General features: G+C 37.3%; 1 pseudogene; it reads left to right on the top strand.

The window, feature by feature from the left end:
- The first annotated feature begins 3101 nt into the window (after nucleotides 1–3101).
- On the top strand, nucleotides 3102–8136 carry LOC132042873 (ABC transporter A family member 7-like; annotated as a pseudogene).
- The last annotated feature ends 1500 nt before the right edge of the window (nucleotides 8137–9636 follow it).

Genomic DNA, 9636 nt, shown 5'->3' with positions numbered 1-9636 from the left:
TACTTCGTACGGTTGTGTTTGTATATGTTGTGTTTGAGGCGATTCCGTTGTGTGGCTTGCCCGTCGACCCGCATATGTATATATGTTGTTTTGTTGGCCCCGTGTGGCCTTTGTTGGTATTTTCGCGCGGGTTATTTTGGATAGTCCGTAAAACAAAGGAAACTCGCCGAAATTTTTCGAAATTATATAAATTTGCAACTCAAAACCTTGCTTCGCTTCGTTATATTCCTGTATGTGTTCGATATCATCAGATTGGTGCGTTTGGGTGCCCAGATCGGGCACTAGTCACGGCCTACGGGGTTGGGTCGTGACAATGTTTATGATTCTTATTTGTTTCTTGATATTCGTGTTCTTAACGTAGTCGAATTATGGTTCTTATGTTTTTGTGTGACTAAGTTTCAAAAGTTGCAAAAAGGTTTTGTTTTCAAAAGAGTTTTGTTCTTAAATGATTCCGTAACTACGAACGGTCGTAACTTTCACAGAAGGGCTCAGATTGCTTCGATATGTTCGTGGAAAGTCCTAAAGTGAATAAGGTTCGTAACTTTCATAGGCGGGCCCGGATTGGGTTAACGCTCGCCCGTGGGTCCTGCGACTTTCTACGTTTGGTTCTAACGACCTATTTTTGAAGGAACTTAATATGACTATTTTTCCGACCCCCGAGTATGATTATATACTTAGCTATTGAGTCTGAAACGATGATTCGTATACTTATGATTCCGATACGTTGCTATGAATTCTAAAATTCTGTTTGTTATGTTTCCGAGTAGTGTCCGAAAGACATTTGATACAACTTTTGTCCTGATTTTCAAATGACGATTCGTTCGGCTTTACTTCATCGAGGCTCGAAAGAATTTATGTGCATATGGTTTCTCACTTACTCGCCGTGCCAAGCTCAATATGTCTTTCACCGAGTCCCGGCCGTGACACGCATTCGTGCACATTCCACCGCATTATTCACCGAGTCCCTCACTAGAGGGCCGAGACACGCTATATATATATATATATATATATGATGATGTGATGGGGATGGCGGCCAGGATGGCATACCGAGTCCCTTGCTAGCGGGGCCGGGTCACGCTATTCACCGAGTCCCTCACTAGAGGGCATACGATATATATATATATATATATATATATATATGTGTGTGTGTGTGTGTGTGTGTGTGTGTGTGTATGCATGCATGATGATGATATGATTTTATTTACCGCGTCCCTCATTAGAGGGCCGGGGCACGTTATATGTACACTTTATATATGTATATCATGATTTTACTCACCGAGTCCCTCGTTAAAGGGCCGAGACACGCTATATGTTTTTACGATGATTTTATGACATTGACATGCATGGTATATGTTTTCAAAGGCAAGTCTTATGATTTTACGTACTTTACTTCGCATGATTCTGCTTCGTACTTCGTATGCTTTACATACTCGACATATTCCGTATCGACCCCTTTTCTTCGGGGTCGTTTCATGCCGTGCGGTGTACACCTGCATTTAGCCGAAGATATTAGTAGAAGATGTTCTAGCGGAATTGGCGAGCTCCACTTTCTCGAGAGTCTTTGCCGAGTCGGTGTATTGTTGTTATGGTATCATGTTCCATGTTAGAGACTTACGTACGAGTCATGTGTATAGTATGTCGGTTGTGAGCGGCTCCATAAGCCGATGTATTGTTATGCATTATTTTGCAGATTTTATACGATTATAGACTTCGTTTGATTTAAAAAAAGTATGAAAAGTGTATTTGACTTCCGCAAACCTTTCATGATGTATTTATGTTATGATCTACGGTCCAAAGATGATTTGAGTGTTACGAGAATCAGCGGGTTCGCTCGGCCCTAGGTAAGGGTCGGGTGCCCATCACACCCTAACGGATTAAGGGTGTGACATTAAGTCTTATTCTCGCTCACAATCTGGAATTCACCAGGGACCTACTCCACAAACAAGTTGTGCATCTCATAGGGCCATTATCATGCTCATACTTGATACACTTAAGATATGTAATATTACGCCACAGTCACACTTATGACATCACCGTTATGACGTTACTAATAATAGTGAATCGCGTTAAGAGGCATTAAGCTTAGGGCCATTTAAGCACTTCTCTCAAAATATATTTCACCATAAAGCCCAAAAACTTAGACATGGGTATGCAATTACATTTCTTACTTTACCGCTACACCATTTCTCTTTACTGATCAGACTTATAATGGAGAGTTATACCAACGATCTTGAATGTGAATAGTCGATCTTACACATATATCATATCATTTGGTCACTTTTCCATTCACATGAATTCTGGACGTTCAAAAATTTCACTAACTCTTGAATTTCATAAATTTTTTGGCAAAGTTTCCTTTGTAAATAGAGTTATCCCAAAGTTTACAACCTGTTCAATCTCAACTATAACTAATGCACCAAATATCCCATGTACTCAGTGCCACTCTCAGTTGCACATTTATTATTAAAAACTTTCAAGCCAACTGTGTCATTCAGCACAGGGGGATTAGTGGATCCTAGTCGTCTGCGAAAAGAACATCCCAAAGTTGGACTCGGTTCACCTCAATGCACGAATAAAGAATGAAAGAAGGGAAAACATCCTAGATGCTCAGTAGCCTCAAGGTCATAAGTATGGGCGCCTACATACCTATGAACAAGACGCTACTAAACACTGCTCCACGACCCGGGACTTAAAGCCTAAACACTGATACCATTTTGTCCCATCCCAAAATACCCCCTTGACGTGATTGGCACCCATGACACCACCGGCCAGGCGAACCACATTTTCATATCTTAACCATAATTTTACAGCATTAACCAAATTAAATAAGCACTCAAATAATATAATAATTAATTACGGATAATTAGTGTCTCAAAATATTAACCAAATACTCTTGCCCAAATCCCACACTAGACCATGGAGCATCTAAGAGAATTACAAAAGACTCGGGTTTGTAAATCCCAAAAGAAAAAAAATATTAATAAATAAATGATAAAGACACTTTTGGTAGCCTCCACGAACAAAGCGGCGGCTCACCTCAACCAATAGATTAACTCTAGCAAACTCGTGAGCTACTAGCTTCGTCGACCAATAGTATCTGCATGGACATGCAGGTAAGGAGTGAGCTATATGTAAATATAACCTTGTAAGATCCTCGACCCGCTACTCTAAATACCCCTGGAACAAGTGTTAGAAAATACAAACACACAACAAGCACTTTATATTATGCAAAGAATTATATCGTAATACAATATCTGACAAGGTCCAAACAATCGTTTATCAAGTATCAAGAATAGTATATATCTCAACACAATTTACACTAAGGACCTGTCATAACAAAAAGAGTTAAAAAATTTATCAACACCACGAATCCACAACAACATACACAACGTGTCAAATATATCAAGAAGCATACACAATGCTCGAGAAGCATACACAATGCCTCAATAAAATCAAGAAGCATACACAATGCTAAGGGGAGCATACACAATACCACAAGAAAATTAAGAAGCATACACAATGCCAAAGGGAAGCATACACAATGCCCCATCTCATGGCTCACGGCGAGTATCACATTACGAAACAATTTATAAAGAGATTTTAGAGCATTTGAAAATAAAGTATATGCGGGCCGGCCCGAAGGACCACCGATTCTCGCTACACACGCTTGTCCCAACACATGGACCAGGCAGACAAAACATATTTTAAAACGAGTTTTGAAAAGCAAGTACTCAAAGCTTAAAGTCTCACTTACCTCAAATTCACAATTCAAGCACACTTCCCAATAAATCAAAACTGCGTTCTCGAGTCTCCGGATTGCCTTAAACTACACAAAAACGGATTTAGAATGGTCAAAAGACTTAGGGTAATCCATTTCTATATTTTTAGAGGCATAAACGGTTAAAGTTAAATTTTAAAGGATGAAAACGCCCTCTGGTCAATGTGTTCAAAACCCGACAAGACGTATGTTTTTGGGAAGGCCTTAACGAGCGGATTCCAACGATATATAGAAGTCTAAAATCCGACACTATTTGCCCTTTCAAATCAATGATTTTGATTGAATAATCCTAGAGCTAAACTTTCTCAATTCCTCAAAATATCCCATATTTTCACCATAAAGATTCACCCATAATTATGTAATAAATTTAAATAAAAGATTAGAGTCATTACCTTGATGATTTGAGTGGAAAATCCCTATTTTTCTCCTCTTCTCCTTTCTTTTTCTCCCCTTCTATTTTTTTTCCCCCTCCACTGCGTTTCCTTTCCCTGTGTGCGTTCTGCTTCTATTTGTTTTTGTTGCGCCTCATGTCCGATGGCTTAGAAGCCATCATATCTCTTTTTTTTTTTTTCCTTTTCCTTTTTGGGCTTGACCCACTAAATTTTTTCTTTTCTATTTTCTTTTAGCTAAAATTATCAAATAAACCCTTATTTAAAAATTGGGTTATTACAGCTAGCATGGCTCTTCTTTGAATCGAGGGCTATATGAGCTGTCCAAATTTGCCCAAGGGGCTTATAAAGTAGGGAGTTATGGGATGTATTGGGATTTGGGAGTACCTCAGTAACAGCAGTAATGGTGTGAGAGAGGTTCTAATTATTATGTCAGTAGAGTGGGCAGTATTCTTGGTTGCTGCCTACTACTTGGATCAAGTTATATCATCTGGAACTGGGAATAGCAGGAATCCTTTATTCTTACCGAATACTCAGAAGAAGCCTTTAGCATCATTTCAGAAACCTTCTTCTCAGAGCGAGGAAACTAGCGTTCATATGGAAGACAATGATGTTCTTCAAGAGGTAACTCATATTGCCTTTTTTCCTTTCAACCTCAAAGTGATACGTCAACTCGTGGACCAAAAATTCAGGCATAATAGTACAAACTCTTATTCAGACCCCTAATGTGTATTTGATTATTTCTACACTGTCCACGTCTGAGTAACTGTCACTTGAATAGTCCTTATTACTTCCCTGTTGTGTAGATCATTTCATTGTAGTTGGCTGACTTGCTTTACAGAGGGAGAAGGTTGAGCAGTTGCTAAATCGGCCACATCCCAACTATTCTGCCGTATGCTATAACCTCAAAAAGATGTATCCAGGGAAGGATGGGAACCCGGATAAAGTTGCAGTCAAAGAATTATCCCTTGCATTACTACGCGGAGAGTGCTTTGGAATGCTTGGTGCGAATGGTGCTGGCAAAACTACTTTTATTAGAATGGTTAGTGAAAATTGTTAGAAGTAAATGATAGCGAATTTTGAACCATATTTCCATGTCTTGTGTTTAGTTGATTTTTAAAAAAAATAAATTATTATGTAAATTTCCTTTTCTCAAGCATTTCCAAGACGCTGAAACTCATCAAGCTATGTTCCTATATGATAGATGACTGGGCCCTTGGAGCCAAGCTCTGGGACAGCATATATTAAAGGTTTAGATTTGAGGACTCAGATGAATGAAATATTTGGCAGCATGGGTGTGTGTCCACAACATGTGTAAGTTCATATGCTTTCATTTTATGCAAAGGGAAGATCACAGGTTCCCTTACTGCCTGATTTTTCCCTTTGAATCTTAAAATATTGAGTTGTGTCATCTTCCCTGTTTTTTCATCAATTATGAAGCTTGCTCTGGGACACCCTACTTGCTCTGGGACACCCTAACAGGAAGGGAACACTTACTATTTTATGGAAGATTAAAAAATCTCAAGGGTGCTGCTTTATGCCAAGTATGTGAATATAACCCCTCGATTTTATATTAATGTATGCTTCATGGTCGTAAAAATTAAGACACTGTCTGCACATTTTTGCCAATATTTTTATCCGCTTGCTTCGGAGTGTGCTATTGCGTGAAGCGGAAAGGGACAGCGGAAGACCACACCAGACAGGGAAAACGAGGATTAGATATTTCGTCAACGACCACTTGAGCGCGATTCGCTTATCTGTTGAAAAGTACCATCCAGACAGTAAACCTTTAGGGCATATGACTAGGAAGGTAAATCAACCTATCGTATCGACGAGATGCAACATACCAACTTGTGTGGATGCATATGTGTACAGGGTGTATCCATATTGAAGAAAAATCTAATAAACTGGCTAATGCCGCTGCAAAATAATTTGTACATCTGATTATTTGGTAGATCCTAGAAAATGAATCAATAATCGCATTTGGATTTTGGATTAAACATTCCATCGGAAGTCCCTTGTATTCGTTGGTATATTTAGTTTGTTTCAGTAAGTTTCTTACAAGGTCACTAGCAAAATCTTTAAGGTGGAAATCACCTTAATTTTATTCGAGACATCCCCTCCCCACAATGACAGAAAACTGTTTACAGCATTGTGAGATATGGACTTAGGGAATTAATTTTCTTGTTTCCTTGATTTGGTTCTGTTGTGTTGGAAAAGGCGGTGCAGGAATCTCTCAAAAGTTTCAACCTTTCCCAAGGTGGAGTTGGTGACAAAGCATCAGGAAAGTATAGTGGAGGTATGAGGAGACGACTCAGCGTGGCCATCTCATTGATAGGGGACCCAAAAGTATGTCAAAGTCTCTGTCCACTTATGTTATTTGTCCTAACATTGTGCATTCCTGTTAGCCAAAAATTTGATGGGGGCTCTCTTTAACTTTTAAGGTTGTTTATATGGATGAGCCTAGCACAGAACTGGATCCTGCTTCAAAGAAAATGCTGTGGGATGTTGTGAAGCGTGCAAAGCAAGATCGAGCAATTATTCTTACCAGTACTTCATTCCACTCTTTGTTGCACACATATATTCTATTTTCGTTTGTTGGTAACTTGAAGTTTTACCATGTTATCTCATCTTTGCATGTTCTGTCATAGTTTTCTCTCTTCTATTATCAAATAGAACAAATTTGAGTTGGTTGCTACCATCTTTTTCTCATTTGTGGAAATAGCCCTGATGTCTTGTTTTTCTACTGCTCTCAGCACACTCCATGGATGAGGCAGAATATCTTTGTGATAGGATAGGCATCTTTGTTGATGGAAACTTCCAGTGCTTGGGAAATGCAGATGAGGTAATCCCTATGTTATTACCAATTACCTAACAATTAAAATTCACATTTCAGCTTTTCTATGTCTTACGAATTTTATTTGGAAGTTCTATCTGGACTACGTTGCTTGGACTCTCCAAAACTGTTGCCGCACCCATGTTAGATCCTCCAATATGCTCTACTTTTGGAGGATCCGACACGCATCCGACAACATTTTTGAAGAGTCCGAGCAACATAGACTGGATTAGATTTCCTACCGAATAATATCTATTTAAGGAGTAGAGTTTTCAGGAGGAGGGGGGCTTTAGTTTTACAATTCCTTTTACAGGTGAATTTTTTCGTTTTTTAAATCAATATATCGTGGCTAATCAACCTCTTTATTTGTTAAGATTCTCATCTCAATTTCAAATTAGTTTTGCTTCATCTTGTTTGTCCATCGAACATGTACTTGTAGAAGTATGAGCACACTTTTAGGCTTGTCCTTAGTTTCTAAAATTGAGGCATATCAGAGTATCTTAAAGATCAATGATATTCTCTTGAATCCCTGATAAGAGATAATGAAAGGTTTCTGAACTTTATATACAAGATTGAATTCAAACCGGTTGGCTGCTAACGTGCCTACTCCAAAATGGCATACATATAAACATGCGGTATAGTTATTGCAACATAGGTTTCTCATGTTGGATCATACATAGGGAGTTCATAGTTGTCACAACTATTTGTACAAAGCAGGGTAACCTTGATTTCATTGTTGTAATGAATATATACCTCATTCAGAATCAGTGCTCTAAATACCTCCCCTTTAGCTGAGCTATATATGTTTCATCTATTCAGGGAGCTTGTGAATTTGTTAATGTGAATGACAGCTAAAGGCTAGATACGGAGGATCATACATGTTCACCATGACAACCTCACCAGAATATCAGAGGGAAGAGGAAGTCTTAGTGAAACATTTGTCTCCAAATGCTAAGAAGACTTACCATTTGTATGGAACCCAGAAATTTGAGCTGCCAAAAGACGAGGCAAAAATTTCGGATGTATTTTTAACAGTTAAACTTGCAAAGCAGAGGTTCACAGTCCTGTCTTGGGGTTTGGCTGACACAACTTTGGAGGATGTCTTCATTAAGGTGGCAACTGAGGCACAATGATTTGTAGTTATATTACATTGGGCAAAAAATATTGCGATACTATCGGTTATAGTTGTTTGAATCTCCTTCCTTTTGCTGGTGTTACCTGTATTCTGAAGTGTCCCTTATAACCTGTTTTGAAGTCATCAAAACTCAGTTTAATTTGGTCAATATATTAAGATTAAAGGGCTCATTTCGTTGACAAACCAAAGGTGTTTTTTTTTTTTTTTTTTGGAACCAATTACTTTTTCCCTTTTTCGATTTTGGAAACCTATTATTTGGTTTTGGAAAACATAACCAAATCCAATAAATGGGGCTATCAAAAAAATGGAGTATCTCAAAAGGTCACTCAAGTATGTGCATTATCTATTACTATCACTTAACTTAGTTTTGCATCAACAAAGTCACTCATCTCATGGATTTTTTCTTACAAAGTCACTCAAGTTAAATTGTTTTCCCACAAAGTCATTAAAATAAAAAAGTAAAAGAGATAATTACATAAATCTCCCGTCAAGTTTGGTTATGTAATACTTATTTCCTTTGTGGTTTATATTATTTTGCTTAACTCTCTTTTTTTTTTTTTTTGACTTAATTACTATTAATATAAAGATTTTAATTTAACTAACATGTCCTGTATCATATATTATTTTGCTTAATTAATTTTGTCAATATTTTTTCCAGGTCATTAAATAATCTGATTTGACAAAATAAGCTAATCTTTTATGTTAGGTAGACATGAACCCTACACTAAATAATACTCCTTCCGTTTCAATTTATATGAACCCATTTGACTGGGCACGACATTTAAGAAAGAGGGAAGACTTTTGAAACTTGTGGTTCAAAATAAGCCTTGAAAATTTGTGTGGCTGTAAATCATTAATAAAAAGTGAATTTGTTTAAATTAGGAAAGAGATCATTAATTTTAGCTTGTTAAAAAGGAAATAGGTTCAAACAAATTGAAACAGAGGGAGTATCACATTAAAAGACTCATATCAAAATTCAGACCACAGGTGAAAATGAATTTCCAAAAATGATTCTCGGTATCTAAAACCTATCAGTTATCTTAGTTGTCCAAGCAATAAGCGTATCGAAAATAAAGTGATTTTTCAGCTTGGTCTCGTAGCATATCGATTGTAGCAAAGAAATTTCTTATAAAATCCAGAGAGGGCATACCATTCAGACTTTCGCATTCCTCCGGAAATCCTGCTTCCTTGCCTTTTAATTGAAGATCCATGCATTTTGACTTGTGGGTCGGGTATTTTAATTGAAGATCCATGCATTTTGACTTGTGGGTCGGGTATTTGATGTGAATTCTTTAATATGATATTATTATATATATAGTATAGAGTTCATGTCTACCTGACATAAAAAATTAGTCTAGTTTGTCAGATCAGTTTATTTTGATGACCAAAAAAAAATGTTTACAAAATTAATTAAGCAAAATAATAATATATGATTAAGGAAAATTAGTTACATCACAATATTTTATAGTAATAATAATTAAGTTAAAAGAAATTAAAA

Source organism: Lycium ferocissimum, unplaced genomic scaffold (assembly GCF_029784015.1).
Source record: "Lycium ferocissimum isolate CSIRO_LF1 unplaced genomic scaffold, AGI_CSIRO_Lferr_CH_V1 ctg18698, whole genome shotgun sequence".
NCBI classification, from domain to species: domain Eukaryota; kingdom Viridiplantae; phylum Streptophyta; class Magnoliopsida; order Solanales; family Solanaceae; genus Lycium; species Lycium ferocissimum.
The sequence above is the reverse complement of the archived record's forward strand: the minus strand, read 5'-3'. Positions and strand labels throughout refer to the sequence as shown.